Source organism: Gossypium hirsutum, chromosome A04 (genome assembly GCF_007990345.1).
Source record: "Gossypium hirsutum isolate 1008001.06 chromosome A04, Gossypium_hirsutum_v2.1, whole genome shotgun sequence".
NCBI lineage: Eukaryota > Viridiplantae > Streptophyta > Magnoliopsida > Malvales > Malvaceae > Gossypium > Gossypium hirsutum.
The window spans coordinates 18,426,150-18,445,276 of record NC_053427.1 but is presented as its reverse complement, the minus strand read 5'-3'; positions in this window follow the sequence as shown (position 1 = coordinate 18,445,276).

Genomic DNA, 19,127 nt, shown 5'->3' with positions numbered 1-19,127 from the left:
CATTTACTGAATTTTGCGTATAACTGCTTGTCTCGTAAAATCTGTAATACTAATCTCAAATGCTCGGAATGTTCAGCTTCACATTGTGAATAAACTAAAATATCATCAATAAACACAACCACAAACCGATCCAAGTATGGCCTGAATACTCGATTCATTAAATCCATAAATACCGCAGGGGCATTAGTGAGCCCAAACGGCATCACTAAGAATTCGTAGTGACCGTACCTCGTTCTAAAAGCAGTTTTGGGTATGTCCGAGTCTCGAACCCTCAACTGATAATAACCAGATCTCAAATCTATCTTTGAAAACACTGAGGCTCCCTTCAATTGATCAAACAAATCATCAATACGTGGCAACGGATATTTATTCCTTATTGTCACTTTATTCAACTGACGATAATCGATGCACAATCTCATGGTTCCATCCTTCTTTTTCACAAACAGTACTGGTGCGCCCCATGGTGAAAAACTCGATCGAGCGAAACCTCTATCCGTCAATTCTTGCAATTGAACTTTCAATTCCTTTAATTCCGTTAATGCCATACGATACGGGGCTATTGAGATTGGCGTAGTACCAGGTTAAATTTTGATGCCGAATTCCACCTCTCAAACCGGTGGCAACCCCGGTAACTCCTCAGGAAAAACATCTGAATACTCACAAACCACTGGTACAGATTTAAGTTTCCTTTCTGTCTCTTTGCTATCAAATACATACGCAAGGTATGTTTCACACCCCTTTTTCACATATCTCTGAGCGGTCATTGAAGATATTATCGCTGGCACCCCCTTTAAATCAGTAGACTCAACTTGGACTACTTCATTATTTGTACTCCTCAAATCAATGGTTTTCCTTTTACAGTTCACCACTGCATCATGTACGGTCAACCAATCCATACCCAGAATAACATCAAATTCGTCAAACGGTAAAAGCATCAAATCGGCCGGAAAACAGGATTCTCGGATTATTAGAGGGCATCTCTTACACACTTTATCAACAAGTACGTATTGACCCAAAGAGTTTGACACTCGAATTACGAACTCAGTAGACTCGACAGGTAGAGTCTTACTATGACACCCCTAATTTGACCCTAGTCGAAAAGTGGTTTCGGGACCACAAAATCGAGTCATAAAAATAATTAGCCATCATATTTTATGACTATTATATGTGAATACGAATGTGTGAAAGTTTTAAGCTTTGATTTAGTAAATTGCATGTGAATTTAGTCAATAGGACTTATGTGTGACACTTTTGAAATGTAATAGGTCAAAACATAAGGATCTATTAGTGCATGAAATAAAAAGGGTGGACTTGCATGTCAATTTCCCCCCTAATTAGTAGTGGCCGGCCATGAGCATGAGAGTGGACAAAATGTTATGGGGTGAAACATGTTGGAAACATGTTGTGTTAGTGTGTTATGGGAGAAAGAATAAAATAAAGGGTTAGTAATAAAGAAATGAAAAGGGAGGGGTGATGAGAACAAAGTTGTCTCATCCATGTTCCCCCCCCATTGCCGTGACTTGAGAAGGAAAGAAAAGAAGAAATCGGTTCTTCTTGGCCGAAATGAAAAGAGGAAGAAAGGAATGAAGCTAGAAAGGAGAGGGCAGCTGCATGTAGTGGAAAACCATGAAATTTGTTTGCTTAGAAGTTAAAATTTTCAAGTAGAAGGGTAACTCTTTTAAACTCTCCCTTGCCCATAGCTTTTCGTTGACAAATTCTGGTTGCATTGTTGATTTGAGCTTGACGAATATGTGGGAGAAGAGAAGATTTTCTTTTCTAGTTGCAAATGTTGCATGTCTAGTAGATGAAGAGTTTCTCACTTGTGTTAAAAGAATTTAGTGAATGCTTGTGTTGTTATAATCCATTTTTGTAACTTTGGGGTTGCTTGTATTTAGCTAACAAGGTAGGAGAAGGTTGTAGTAGAAAAGGGAAAGAGCAAATTGAATAGGTAGAATCGGTGTTGGGAACCTTAGTGAGCTTTCCTTGAACTTTTATTCTCTTGTGTTTGACAATTGTTGAAAATGTTAAATCATTGTCCGAATTTTACCTTGTTGGTATTGTTCATTGCTACCCTGCTTATGCTATCTGATTGTGGTATTGATGCTGTTTGAATATTGTGTTGTTAATGACGTTCAGATAGTGGTGTATTTATGTTGTTTTAAGGACTGTTGTTTAGTGTTTTAATGTAGCAAAAAAAATTGTTGTTTAGACGACAATTAATGTTATCTAAGTGATTGTAAATTTATATTAATAATGGTTGAAGTTGTTAATGAACAAATGATATATAAATGAGCTATTTAGATGTTAAAGAATGTTGTCTAAATGGGTGAAGACTATGATGTCTAAAACTGCTATTAATTGTTTTACAAGCTGAAATTTAAGGGGATTGAATGCCGAAATTAATTGTACATGAAGGTTAAAGTTTTTGTATCCGATGCTTCAATCCAAGTTGAGTGATGGTGTTCGAAAGTGCTCTGCGGCTTTAGCTTAAGAGCAAAGAGGATCAAAGTCGGATAGGGGAAAAAGAGAATGTAAACGAATAGCCGTGGATACCTAATCGTCGACCACTTCCGAGGTAAGTTTTAAGTGATCAAACGTTGAGTAAATTCAATCAAAATAGGACATAATGAGTTGAGTTAATAAGATATGATGTGGCCATGATATGTCTTAAACTCAAAAGGTAAGTTCATAAGTGCTTGGACTTGGAAATTTAAGAGCAAATTGTAATAATTTGCTTTGGACAGCAGCAGTAACGTGATTTTAGAAAATCACTATAAATTGTTGGCGTGGAATTATAGGCTGAATAAAATATGTAATCAAAGCTTAGTTAGTCTAGTTTCTTATAAAAGAGACCGTGGAAGCAAAGAAATTTCCTATAAAGAGATATTTAAAGTTGTGTGGGACTGTGTCAGAATGACTCCGAAATCCCTTATTCTGTTTTTAGAAAATCATTATAATTTGTACAAAAATGGTTATAAGATAAAATTTATATGCTTAGACTCCTTAATGAGTCTAGTTTCAAATGAAATCAAATATAACACATTTTGAATTCCGTACAATGAGAAATTTGATTCGTAGTGAAGAGTGGTCAGATTAGTCAAACAGTGAAACAGGGGAAACTTTAAGAAAAATCTGGTATTGATTGGCCAAACCAAAAATTCTGAAAATTTGTTGGATAAGATATGTATGAGTCTATTTTCAGGGAAAATTAACGGCACTTCGTTTGGAGTTTCGTAGCTCCATTTACGAATAATTTAATGACTGTTGCTCAGGAAAAACAGCTTGTGCTGAATTTGGGATTTTGTTGTAAACCTTAATAAAACCATTTGAGTTGCTTATAAGCTATCGATTAAACATTGGTAATCAAAGTACCAAATCCGTATTAAAGTGAAGCTGTAAGCCACAAATGACTAGTATACCTAGTCAATTTTGTTATGATGAAATTGATGTACAAGTATATATATGTGATAGGGCCGAGTGGCCAATGTGATGAATGTGAAAGTATATATATATGTGATAGGGCCGAGTGGCCAACGTGATGAATGTGAAAGTGTATATATGTGATAGGGTCGAGTGACCAACGTGATGAATGTGAAAGTGTATATATGTGATAAGGCCGAATGGCCAATGTGATGAATGTGAAAGTGTATATATGAGATAAGACCTAATGGCCAATGTGATGAATGTGAAAGTGTATATATGTGATAAGGCCGAATGGCCAATGTGATGGATGTGAAAGTGTATAAATGTGATAAGTCCCGAAGGGCATTTGTGTCAGTACTATATCCGGGTTAAAACCCCGCAGGCTTTATGCGAGAATATTATCCTGATTAATGTTCGTAGGCTTCGTGCTCGTACTATATCCGAGCTTTAAAGACCCGACGGCTAAATGCTAGGATTCAAGTAAGACTTTGATATTGAGTATCTGCATTAAGTTACCATCAAATAAGTATTATGTATTTAAGATGTTCAGGTACGTATTACTTACTCATCGGTGGAGTGATTTCGAGGTGAATTATTAGTATCAAAGAGGTAGGTAAATGTGATTAATATTATAACTCCAAATATGAGAATGATCTAATTGGTAATGGTATGTTTGTATAATAAAGTATGCGATGAAATATTCTTATGTATTAGTGCATATTCTGCCCAAAAGCCTTATGATTTGAGTATGGGTTGGGTTGAGCTAGATGTGCCAGTACAAGGTAAGGATTATGATTTGTAAGCTTACGTATATGTGATAAGGAATATGTTTGGTTCTTTATGTGCCTATGGTAATTTAGTACTTGTCATGTTGAAATACTTAAAAGTATGGATGTGATTATGAACAAGTGGAAAGGATTATTGAAAGTTGAAAATTGATGAAGAATGTGCTTTGGAAATATTTGACCATCTAGGTCATTATTATTCGAAAGTATATATGTGGCAGCCAAGTGTTGCGTTTAATGATATTATAGATCGAGATGAAGCTCTAGATTAACTTCATCGAACAGTTGAAATGAATGACCAATGATAGTGATTGAGAACACTTTGTTTTGCTTAAAACTTACTAAGCATTAAATGCTTACTCCGTTCTTTGAATCTCTGTTTTATAGATTTTGGTTCGTCAGCTATCGGACTCGGGATTATTGAAGTCGAAGTCGCCCACACTATCAAAGCCCTTTTGGTACACTTTTGGTTGAACTCTGAAAATGGCATGTATAGGACTACCCTTTTTGTTGTTGGTCATGTATCCTTCGGTTTTGTGTAAATTTGGATAGCCATGCGAAAATGGCTTAAATATACTTTGATCATAGCATTAAAATCGTTTTGTATGTTGTTTGTCGAGAGGTATGGAAATGTTGGTAACGATTAGCCATGGGAATGGTCATTCATGATCACTTTTGGTATATGTATGACAAACTCTAGTTGATCCATGGAGGATCATGAAATAGGTAAAGTTTACCTTAAAAATAGATGCTGATAGCAATAGTGACGTGAATGTGAAAAATCACTAAAAATAGTAGGAATGGAATTAAATAGTGAATAAATTATGTAATCGAACCTTGATGACTCTATTTTCATAGGAAAGTAACAAAACGATCATATGAACAGTATGTTAAGAGATATTTAAGTTTTCGTGAGACAGGGCCAGAACGGTTTCTGAATTCCCTGTTCTGACTTTGGAAATTCATTATAAATTAGCCAGAGATAATTATAAGTTATGCCATATATGTACAGATTCCTTTTCAAGTCTAGTTTCTATAGAAACAAACAACATCAGTATTGAAGCCCAGTACAGGGAGATATCCAAGTTGTAATGCGCAAAGGTCAGTGTAGTCAAACCCTGAAATAGGGGACACTTTAACTAATAAACTGTACTAATTGGCTCAACCAAAAATTCTAGAAAAAAATCTGTAGATGGACATGTGAGTCTAGTTTCAGGAAAAAAATTTACAGAACTGATTTTTGAGCTTTGGAACTCAAGATATGATTTTTAAGGTGACAGTGACGCAGTTAGCCAACTGCCTGGAAACTTTTAAAAGTGGACTGTGTAAGTAAATTAATTAAGTCGGTTAGCACCTTGTGTTCGACTCCGACAACGGTCTCGGGTACGGGGTGTTACACTTACTGGATGCTAAGGTTTCACATACGTATGAATGAGTAGAGCCAGGGTCAATCAATGCAATCACACTAGTATCAAAGAGAGTGAAAGTACCAGTGATAACATCAGGGGAGGATGCCTCCTCTCGTGCGCGAATGGCATATGCTCTAGCAGGAGTACGGGTCTCGGTTCGAACAGCCGTATCAGAGGCCCCTCTCTGACTACCACCCCTACCTCCTGAAATTCTCGGTGGTCTACCTCTAGCTGTCATTCCACTAGGTCTTGCACCTTGCATCTTATTCTTCTCATCAAGCTCCATGCAATCTCTAATGAAGTGGTCCTTCGAACCGCATCCGTAACAGGCCCTGTTAGTAGACTTACCCCAACATTCATCTAGGTGTCGTCTTTCACATTGGGGACATTTAGGTTTCTCTTGACGATTATTGCCAACACTAGCTACCGAAGTAGCTCGGGAGTCTGTCAATAGTCGGGCTCTAATGGAAATTCCCGCAGTCGTCCTCGATTTATTAGTGTCCTCCCTGAACTTCTTTACAGTCGAGAACGGAGCTTTACCCGTCGATCTTTTACGATAGTCTCTAGCTTCAAATTCAGCCTTCTTCTTCTCCTTTCCAAGTTCTTCCGCCTTGCAGGCTCGTTCGACTAGTGTTACGAACTCCTTTATCTCCAAAATACCCACTAGTAGCTTTAAATCTTCATTCAATCCTTCTTCAAATCTTTTGCACATAGCAACCTCATCAGCCACACACTCCCGGGCATACCGACTGAGTCTTACGAACTCATGTTCGTATTCAGATACTGTCATACGGCCTTGCTTGAGTTCCAAGAATTCCTTACGTTTTTTATCGATGAATCGTTGACTAATATATTTCTTTCGAAATTCCGTTTGAAAGAAATCCCAAGTAACTCGTTCGTTTGGGACTATGGAAATCAAGGTCCTCCACCAATAGTAGGCTGAGTCTGGCAACAAGGATACAGCACACTTTAGACATTCATCGAGTGTACATGACAGTTCATCAAACACCCGAATGGTATTATCAAGCCAGAACTCGGCCCTTTCGGCATCATCAGTAACTATGGCCTTGAACTCCTCGGCCCCGCGCTTCCTAATCAAGTCTACAGGTGGTTTACTCAGCCTCACAGGATCAGTAACTGATGGCATTACGGGCTCTTGGGGTGGATTATTCAAATTCAGGAATGGTTGGACAGCCGGATTGGTTCGGGCATATTGCGCGACCCACTCATTCATCATGGCGAAGAAGGCTTGTTTTGCCCCCTCATCTTGATTATTTGCAGATGACTGAGGTTCAACAGGCGGTGTCCCTTGCGCAGGAGCAGCCGCTACACTTTCAACGTCATCCGCTAAGGGTCTCTCTACCCCGGGTTCCATTTACTAATCAAAACAAAAATTTTAACCGTCAGAAGTCATCACATTATTAAGCACTAACATTAAGGCATGTATAGCTAGACTCATACGCGCTATGGTAGTCCTAGAACCGACTAAACCATAGCTCTGATACCAATCAAAATGTAACACCCCGAACTCATGGCCGTTACCGGAAATCGAACACGAGGTGTTACCGGTTTACTTCATTCATTTCCCCCTATATATATATTTTTTTTGTTCCAGGCAAGCTGGCTACTGTATTATGGTCGCTTTAAAAATCATATTTTGAGTTATGAAACTCGAACTCCAATTCCGTAAATTTTCCCCAAAACTAGACTCATATATCTATATGGTGGAATTTTTCTAGAATTTTTGGTCGGGCCAATTAGTACAGTTTATTTGTTAAAGTTTTCCCTGTTTCAAGGTTCGACTACACTGACCTCTGTACCTTACGATTTAAATATCTCCCTGTAAAGGGCTTCAATGCCTATGCCGTTTGTCTCTAATGAAACTAGACTCGATAAATAATCTGTACATATAAGTCACGACCTCTAATTATCTCGATAAAATTTACGGTGAATTTTCTAAGTCATAACAGGGGATCCAGAAATCGCTCTGGCACTGTTTCACAAGAATTTAATTATCTCCTAACATAAAGTTCATATGGTCGTTTCGTTTCTTCCATACGAAAATAGACTCATCAAGCTTAGATTACCTAATTTATTCATTATTTAATTCCATTTCTACTATTTTTAGTTATTTTTCAATCTCACAACACTGCTGCTGTCAGCATCTGTTACTAAAGCAGACTATGCCTATTTCGTGATTTTCCTTGATCTAACTAATAATTCATCATACATGTCACAATTTATGACCATGACTAGCCATGCCAAAGACTAATCATCACCGAGCATCTCCCCACTACACTATTACCAAATCATGAATTTAACACCGAAAATAAATTAGCCATGACATATGGCGTAATAATCGAGTAGACCTCAACCAATACTCAACCACAACCGAATTACCAAGACTTGTGACCAAGCATCATAGAACCAAATCCAAACGAACATTTATGCCATTTTCGTATGGCTAAAAGTTTACATACCAAATTTCAAACAAAACATAATAGCCTATACATGCCGAAATGTTCTCCTAGGCCAACTAAGAAGAAGATACCCCAAAAAGTTGCAATCCGGTGTGATGACTTGTGACGACGGTCACGAGCACACAAAATGGATCAAGAACCTAAATAAGCAACAAATAAGCACACCAAATGAGTACATAACTCAGTAAGTCATAAGCGTCACATAATCATCCTTTAATAAATTATCACATGAGAAAACAAAGGAAAAGGAGTTAATTCTCTCCACCCATACCGAACTATGCTATAGTTCCTTAGACCTTTCGGTTCAATATCATACCAAGTACTACATCAACATTTCATATGCTACTCAACATGATATTTGAGGCATTTTCCATGGATGATTTCATTCTCGTTACATTCATGCAACTAAATGACATTCCCTCTATTCCACGATGAATCTTATGTACGTGACTTCAAGTATAATTATCACATAGGTTCAAGACTTACCAAGCAAAATTCCAAATATAAACATAACGTCTATTAGCCACAAACTCAAGACACTTACTCGTTCCGCTGTCCGTGATCAACTCAATAAGATCACACCCTTAGTGTCAATAGTGATTCAAAAACATATAGTAAGTCCGCACACTTAGTGTTATATAATCGAACTCGCACACTTAGTGCTATACAACTTGAACCCGCACACTTAGTGCTATACAATTTGAACCCGCACACTTAGTGCCAATTTCATGATCATAAATGTTTACACCCGCACACTTAGTGCCGAAATCAACAACTCAATACATCTCACCTCCTTTCTTTTTCATTCAATACTTTCATCACCCCATGCATACATGTATATATATTTATCATTCCATTCAGCATAATTACATAGACGTTATGACCATTTAAATCAATACAAAATATATGCTTAATGACTTACTTGTGTTGGGTAAGACGGTTCCAACTCGGCTACTCGATGATCTTTTCTTTGCCTTTGCTCGATTCTCCTCCTTTAACTCCTTGAGCTTAATCAATAAATCAACTAGTTTAACCGCCTTGCTAAATATTTACAATCCAATTACAAATGCATATGTATGTTAGTATATTCGGCAATCACCCTTACTAATCACCCATTTAGTCGATTGTAGGGAATTAAATATAATATCTCTAGGATGTACTCTACATGGCCGAATATACCATGTTAGTTTTTTAACATTTCCTATGTAATTACATATAGGTTTTTACACCTTAAGTTTCACACATTTCACCTTTTAATGCCTATTGCTCATCCCTTTGATCTTAACCTAAATGACAACTCCCTCTCCCCATATCTCAACCGAATTATCCATAACATCAAGACTAAAATTTTGCACCTTGAACTTCATACATTTATAAAAACTTCCATAACTCATTCGGCCCTATCAAGAACCATTTAACATGCTAGGAAAATAATCATAGAGGAAGAAATTAACATTCTCAATAAACTCACCTTTTGACCGAATGTACAAGGAGCCTCTAAACTACTCATCCAAAATCTCTACCCTATTCTAAGATTTAGTCATTCGGCATATAGCCCAAATCACCATGAAAAATCTCAACTTTCTTGACATTACCAAGAGTGCATCCACATTTTAGCTTAGCATATTATAAATCCAAATCAACAAATTCAAAGCTTACCTCCTATAGCTAAAGATGTATGCCGACTTGCTCTAGGTAAGTTCCCCTTATTTTTCTTCCTTGTTTCGGCCTTGGCAAGATGGAGAAGAAGATGAACACTCCTCTTCCCTTTTTCTCTTTTATTCAATTTTATTATAATTATTTTAAGCCATTTGTTAACTAAACAAAACATATTAAATTAGAATAAGTGGAGCACCATCACCCCTTGGCCGGCCACTCTTCATCTTTTGGGTAAATTGACATGCAAAACCACCCTTTTTGGTACATGCACTAATAGACCATTTTAAATTAGCCTATCATATTTCACCATGTCTCATATTGATCCTTATTTAATAATTTATCATGCAATTGGAAAAATTAGAGAATGAAACTTCCACATACTCATGTACACACATAATAAGCATAGAATATAGCAATTAATTATTTTTATGACTCGATTTTGTGGTCCCGAAACCACTTTCCGACTAGGGTCACACTAGGGCTGTCACAAAGCATGGGCTAAATAGGGGGAATTTGATAATACTATAGAACTATATATTTTTATGTGCTAATTGCATGTTTATTTTGAGTATGACCCTACTAATTTGAGCTATTTATGGTCTTTTATCTTTCAGGGACTAAATTGGAGGCAAAAAGAAATTTAAGGGCAAATAGCACGAATTTGAAGATGAAATGGACCAACATGCGACATAGGGAAAAAGGTGGTGCCAAAAATACAAGTATGGAAGACATGAAGGCAAAAATGCAAAAGAAGAGATTTTATGAATAAAAGGCTATTTTATTTTTAATTATATTAGGATAATTATTAGATTTTATTATTTAGATTTTATTTTAGCTTTTATCTCCATTTATCTTTATTTATCTTTAAATTCTTTATTTATCTGTATTTATCTTTTAGAATTTAAGTAGGACTAGACTAGGTTTCCTAGTACTATAAATAAGGGGTGGAGTGACTCAAATTTGACATCATCTTTCTGCAAGCACTCCCTCCCCCAAAAAAGCTTAGCCTTGTTCTTTTCTTTATTCAATAAAATTCCATTTTTTTATCAAGCCTATTTCTTTTCCCAAAAGCATGAGCCACTAAATCCATCTAGCCAAAGGTTGTCAAAAATCCCCAAAAAAGGTTCATGAGGCTTAGAATCTGCGCTTAGCCTTCTCAACGAGTATTCATCACTTCTCTGCAATACGAGGCTGACGCTTCCGTCCATGTCCCTTCAAAAGTGATCTTTCTAACTTGTGAAAGGAACGATCGCTTTGTATGTTTTGGGAAGATTGCATAGTCGGTTCATTAGCTTACTTCGTCAGTGGTTGTAAAGCCCAAGAGACAAAATGGCATAGAATTTTCCATTGGGAAGTGATGATCTAGTGTAAGATGGTCCCACAAGAGCGACCGTTGGCTAGAGTCAAGTTCCTCTAAATTATAAGTCTAAACCCTAAGTGGAGCTAGTGGTCGTAGGCATCCTTTTCCACTATAACTGGCTTATTCAGTTAGAGAAGGATCACCTAAAAGTTGAGGATTGAACCCAAGGAGGATCGAGACAATCGGAGGTTGGAACCTTGCCACATAAGAAACTCTCTCTTTTCCCAAACTCTGTTTATTTTTATATTCTCTATTTTAATTTTCGCAATTTATTTAATTTCACAATTTCAATCAACTTTTAATTCTGTCTTTTTTATTTTGTCTTTTTATTTTTTTCCCTAGTACGCAGATTTTCTTGGGCACGAATCTGGTTGGGATCTCACGAAACAAGACATTGTGCAAATCCAGTCTCTGAGGATTTGTGTCTACTTCCCTTATACTATTCTTTTTATTATTTCTATAAAGGTAGGATATATTTGGTGTAACACCCCAAACCCGGCCTAGACGTTATGGCCGAATCTGGCATGTCACATCAAAGTGTTTTTCAAAACTTAATCTTTCTGGTAAGAATCCGTTACTAAATCTAGATCCTTTTATTATTATTTAACAAAAGTTCTCGATCAAAACGTTTATCAATTTGTTTGCTTTTAGTTTATTACTTCAATTGGAACCGCGGAAGCATTTTGAAAACTCGTGTTTTCCTAAACTAGCAATTTAGTATAAGAAATCAAAATCCAAATTAAAACTTAAGACCCACCCAAGGCTTTATTACATATATTAAAACCCAAAATGAAATCTAATTGCAAATAAGAGAAACAGAAGCAGTAGTGTGGACATCTCCGAGTCCCTCATAGCTCCAAACCATCTAAGCTTAAAGATTACCTGTACAGTTAGAAACGGGGTGAGTTTACAAAATCTCAGTGTGTAATCCCCATAACAAACAAACAGTGAATAACACAGTATCAGTATAGTCTGGGCCAAAGCCCTATTCAGTATCAATATAGTTTGGGCCAAAGCCCTATTCAGTAACAATACAGTAGATGTAATGCAATTATGCGTCGCACCCAAATCCAACCAGCACACCACTCGTACCAACCAACACACCATGTGGGGATATAAATCGATCCACCCAGCCAACACACCAATATCGCAGCAAAGCTGCCAAAAATAATGATGCAGCATAGCTGCCAGAAACAGTAAATGTCGCAAAGCCACCAGTATCAGTAATTGTGGCATAGCCACCAGTAACGGCGAATGTGACATAGTCACCAGTACAGAACTTCCTCCATATCAAAATCCCTACCCCATGCAGTATGTCGTGCCATAAATATTATGTGTATGCAAAGTCATACTCAGTGCAATCATATATGTAAATCCCAAGCACATCAGTCATACGGAACATAAGGGCATAATTGTCATTTTACCATACAAGGGTATTACGGTCACTCTTCCCTACAGGGGCTTTACGGTCATTTTACCCTACAGGGGCATTACGGTCTTTTTACCTATTAGGGGTATTTTAGTCATTTCACCCTACAAGGGTATTTTGGTAAATCTACAAACCAAGGGTATTTCAGTAATTTTGCAAACCAATGGTATTTCTATAATTTTTGAAAGTCAAGGTATTTCTATAATTTTGTAAATCAGGGGTATTTCTGTAATTTTCTAAATCAATGGTATTTTGGTAACTTTACAAATCGAGGGTATTTTAGTAATTTTACAAGTTAGGGGTATTTCGATAATTTTACAGGTCAAGGGTATTTCTATAATTTTGTAAACGAAGGGTATTTCAGTGATTCTATCCTACAGGGGCATTTCAGTAATACTAGCCTACAGATAGAAGATTCACTTAGTCCAATACAATATTTACTACACAATCATACAATTTATCCACTTGGGCCCATGGGCCCACATGGCCCATCGTAGCCCAAAGTAACCTAAGCCCGCGAGAGCACTCATGATGGCCTCAACCATCACGTCAAAGCTCCCACACGTGCGCTCGCACGCTCGTGTGGCTGCTATCGCCGTGTGACCGGCATTTCGACATTCCGGCATTTGCCATTCTATAGCTAAAGTGGTGCGAAATACACATCTATTTATGAGAATGTGCCGAAGTCCACGATCACCAACCTTGGCACATTCTGCATTTTGTCTTCCCCCCTAACTCATCTGGTTCGCTCTATTTAAAGCCAGCTTCTCACCAATTCTCATGTTAGCTTCCCGATATGGGATTACTTTCAACCAATAGGAAAATTCATCATTCTTATTACCACTTCAACCACAGAGTTTCAGTCCAACTCCACCTCCTACACAGCTCAAATAGCAAAATAAATACTCCACTGCGCATCCCAAGACTTGAACCTTAGACCTCACAGTTATACAATACACCACCTTGCCACTCCACCACATGCTCTTTCTGTGATAAAAACGTCCATAATTAACTTTAAGACATATGTGCCAGCATCCAGATTCACTTAAGAGAAAAACCAAAATGAATTGTAAGAGCCAAGACTTGAACCCAAGCTTCCTTGCAACCTTAATGACGCCACAACCACTAGACCACATGCTTCCTTTTGTCATTTATTTAACACAATAATTTAAAAGGCCATCATCCAAGCATCCGGGGTTTTATTCACTTAGTACCAAAATTTTTGCTAAAGCCTAGGTTTGAACCCAAGATTTCTCCAACACTTCTCAAGGCCATTAACCACCAAAGTAGACATTTAATTGTATCATTTCATTGCACAATTAAATACCTATATACAACCTCCTTACGGACCCACACTCAAGGCCCAATACTTCTAGGCCCAAATTCGGGGTGTTACATTTGGTGCTTCAACGGCCGCATCAAATTTGTAACATTAAGTCGAAAACTCGATTTCTCACAAAATCGATCTCTCTAGTTGTAACAGTCCAATTTTCAGTAGTATCAAAAATAGTGGTTTGAGATCACTAAAATCTGATAAATGAGCTCGTTAATTTTTTATTTAGAAGCAATTTATGAATTTAGGAAAAATTATGAAATAGTGATTTATGTTTTAGAAATATTTATTAGATTAATTGGTTTCGAAAACGAGGAAACGAGACCTCAATTTCATAAACTGAGTCGTAAATATTGTTATAAATATTTACTGAGTGTTATTAGGTTAGTACTAAAGTTTTGTTAGAAAATTTTAACGTTTTGATAGTTAATTAATTAAAAAGAACTAAATTAAAAAAGGTGCAAAACTTATTAATTAAACAAATAGTGACTAGATAGCTCAAATAATAAATAAGAAGGATTTAAAGAGCAATTGGGCCTAAATTACATAGGCTGGATGGCAAGGATATAGAAATTACTAAGGAAATAATGTAAACTAGGGACAAAATTGTAAATTTTGTAAAATTAAACAAATAATTAATTAATTAAAAGAGTTTCCAGCAAATTCTTCATATTTCTTCAGCCAAAAACACCATAGAAGATCCTTAGAAGCTGATTTTGCATATTTTTATTTCAAGTGAGTTTAATTCTTGCTTTTTCTTTGAAATTTTTATGTTTTAAGACTTTTTCAATTAGGTCCAATTGTCTATTTCATTAGTTTTCGATTTCATGAGTGATTTTGAAAGTTACCATTGATGAGCGCTGGAATTTTATGATGAATTAATATGGATTTGAAGCTTTTAATTTTATTATATAATGATTTATCAAGTAATTTCAATAGAAATTGATTATTAGGACTAAATTATGAAGAATAAAAGAATTAGGGCTTGCTGTTAGATTTCTATGAATCAAAGGTTGTAAAATAGCTTAGAATAATGAAATAAATTGTTAATTGAGAAAAATTAGCTCAATTGGTGGGAAAATTGATAAGGGACTAAATTGTAAAAATTGTAAAAGTTAGGGTAAATGTGTAATTTCAAAAATTTAAGGGCATAAATTGTTAAGTGAATTAGAATTGAATTTGATGCTGATGAATGAATAATTTTATATTATAGATCAAGAACCCGAAGACAAACGTGAAAAAAGAAAATTAACAGAATAGTTCTTGAATTTCTACAACATCTACAAACTACCCCAGGTAAGTTCATATGGTTAAACTTTCATGATTAATTGTTAATTTAGGAATGATATAATGTATTATTTCATATTTTTGTCATTGAATTATGATTATTGTAAATATATGAAAATTGAATTGAAAGTTCAAATTAAGTGGAACGTAGGATTGAGTACGATCGTTCTGTGACACAAGATGAATTGACGGATAAGACCATGGTTGGACCATGGCAATGTTTGAATGTAAGACCATAGTTGGGCTATGGCATTTTAATGAAAAGACCATAACTGGGTTATGGCACCTTGAACGTAAGACCATGGTTGGACCATGACACTATATGTATACGTGCAAGACCATAGCTGGGCTATGGCATCCTGATGATAAGACCATAACTGAGTTATGGCATTATGAATGTAAGACCATGGTAAGGCCATGGCAACTGTGTAAGACCATGGTTGGACTATGGCTTCAAGAAAACGATGTACTCAAATCCGTAAGACGTTCTTTAATTTGACAAGGATTGATAAGTATTACATGGATTAATGTGAAAGAAATTAAATAGTTTTTGATATTGAGCTCAATTATGTGAATTCATCAATCAAAGTTGTGGTTGGAAGGAAATGTTGTGAAATGCTTAATCTAAATGAATTATTTAGTATGTTCGGTAAGATTTATATTTAAAGCCTATGAACTTACTAAGCTTCATTAAGCTTACTTGTGTTGTTTAATGTTCTTTGTAGATTAGTGTGTGGTCAGAGGATTGGATCAACATAACAAGCCACACTATCAAGATTAATCCTATAGTTTTTGCAATGTAAATTTTGGTTTATATGGCATGTATAAAGTTGGTTTGATAATGAAATAGATTGAAATGTGGTTGTGAATATTAAATGTTTGCATGTAAGTAGTTAGAAACAAAATTTGATAAATCTATGGAATGAGTTAAATAGGTAAGTATAAGTAATGAAAATGTTTGAGATGTTATGTCATGTTGAGAAAATGTTTTGACTTACATTAGTTGCATGATTGGGATATATTGGTATATGAGATTGTTGTATGCAAGTTGATGTTAAAAAGGGTAAGAAAAGTAGCCTTAAAATGACCTATTTTCGTCCACACGGGCAGAGACACGGGCATGTGTCCCAGCCGTGTATGACACATGGCCTGGCACATGGGCATGTGGTCTGGCCATGTATCCCCTGCACTTTGAAATTTCAAAACAAAATGCCCAGGTTTTTACACACGGGCGTTTGGTTGGCCTTGTGGCACAAGTCAGAGAGTTACACGGGTAAGAACATGGGTTGGGACACGGCCGTGTGTCTCACATTGAATGCCCACACGGCCTAAGACACGAGCGTGTCTCCTGGCCGTGTGACGCACATGGTCTGGCCACACGGGTGTGTGTCTCCATGTTTCTAAGAAAATTTTTGACATTTTGCGAAAAAATTCTTGAAGTCTCCAGTCGAGTCCTGATTTACTTCTAACGCCTATTTTGGGCTTTGAGGGCCAATATAAGGGACCATATGAGTGTTTTATGAATGAGTTATGATATATGTATTAAAGATTATGAAATGTTCGTAATTAATCTGTAAAATCCAGTAATACTCCATGACCTTGTTCCGGCAACCGATATGGGTTATGGGTGTTACACCAACCCTCCTAATCACTTCCAAACAACAATACTAAACCAAATACATATAAACTAAGCATCAATTTCACATTTAAATCAATTTCACAAAAATTAGGAAAATTAATTCAAGAAGATGATGAAATTCAGATTTCTTCAAATTACCTCACAAATCATGTTTAATCTTGATAAATAAAACCAAAAACATTTAAATAGATCCAGTTTGAGTTGGACCATCCAATGATTTGTGGATTTCCTCTCAAAATTCAAGATCCATCATTAAAGCACCTTAAGCTTTTGAAGAAGATGACATTGATAAAAGAATCCTTTAATTGACTCTCAAATCATGTAAAAATGTTTCTAATCTTCATAAAAACAAGTTTAGGATTGAAGATTACCTTTGATTCGCTCTAAATTCGTTGATTGAAAATCTTGATTTAAAAAGCTTGAGAAATTTCAAAATATTTTTGGCTACTTTTGAGAATAATTTTGGGTGAATTGAGAAAGTATTTTGAGAAGGAAATGGTTGGATCTATTCTCTGATGATAGATCTTTAAAACCATGCAAAGAAAACGAAATTTATAGCTCTCTAATCTGATGTAAATGGTGTGAAAAGTAGGCTAGATGCATTGTGTTTAAAACATGAAACAATCCACTAGATTTTAAAAATTGGGGAATTTGCCTAATAGCCACTCCCACATTTCCATTGTTTTACCATTTAATCCTTTATCTCTAGAAATCTGAATTTTAAAGTTTATTTGCCAAATAAGTACTCCAAAATTTCCCTTATTTTACAATTAAGTCTAATTTAATTAATATTTAAATTTAACTCAAATTAACCCCCAATAAAAATTACTTTAAATTTTTTTGACCTAAATTAATTATTTTCACTAATAATTATTTAATTACTTTAAAATTAATTTTTTAAAAATATTTTTATTTTTCCAGATTATTTTTTAATCAATTTTAAATGAAATTAACCTCTTAAATTAAATTAAAAATTACTAGAAACCCCATAGATTCCTAGTTCACACTCGGAACCCAAAAAATATACCCGAAACTACTAGATCGGTAGCTTTTTTTTCTCAATTTGAATGATTACCTGATCTAATTAAACGTTAAAAATAAATTAGTGCCTAATGTGGTAAAGGTTTTTCTCATGAGTAAATTATCGATTTTTTTATGAGTCCTAATTATTATTATTAGGCATTCCCTTTATGGGTTAGCCATGAATGTGTAGAAGAAGCAGTTTATTGATAAAAAAAAAGATTTTTTTTTCCAAAATCAAAAGAGCGATTGGGTTGCAAAAATAAAGGATTTCTAACCGTCTTCTTATCCTATAACAAACATAAACCAATTAGATGGCAAAAGATAGGATAGAGAACCCGTTGATGAATCCACCTGTCTTTGAGGTATCTATTCTTTTCTTACATAATACCTTGTTTTGACTGTATTGCACTATGTATCATTTAGTAACCGAATAGATCCCCTATCTTTGGTTTAAATCGAATTTGAAATGGAGGAATTTCAAGTATATTTAGAACTAAATATATCCCGCCGACACGATTTCCTATACCCACTTATTTTTCGAGAGTATATTTATGCACTTGCTCATGAGTATGGTTTAAATAAATCGATTAAGGATATTACATTGTGACTTTGACGAACAATTTCTCCCAAGAATGACTTCGATGTCACAAAATATAAAAATGTTATAGGTCTGATATATTATGTAAGCCCAAAATATAAAAATTAAAGGATGGGCTTAAAACTTAATGAATTTATATAAATTATTATAATGGGCTTAATTCTAATAGATTTATATATTTTTTAAATTAAAAATAAAATAAAAAAGTAAAAATAAAAATAAAGAAACCCTAAATTATTTGTGAAAAGCTTTGAAGCAACTTATGTGGCTTTTTTTAAAAAAAAGTTCAAAAAGGTCGTTAGGGTGTCGCTTGAGTCTTGACTATCTTCTCGTATCTTTAGCCTTCAAACTTTTTTTTAAGCATGTAGACACTAGCTATGTATTTAATTTAGTGTTATTTGTTGTTTGTACTTTCTTTTTTTGAATTAAAAATAGAGAAAAAGAAAAGTACATTGTAATGGTTTTTTTAAAGTTTCAAACTTATTTGAATTAAATAAAGAAATATAATTTTTTTATTAATTTAGTTATCTTTCCAAATCAACTGAAAATATTTGGGTCAGTTAATAGATTTTTTAAAAAAATTCGGTTTAATTAACATATAAGGGTTTTAAAATTTCGATTAATTCAATTAAAGGTAATTTAGTTTAAGTATTAACTAAACCGACCATTTTAACACCTCTGATAAAGATGAAAGATATTTTC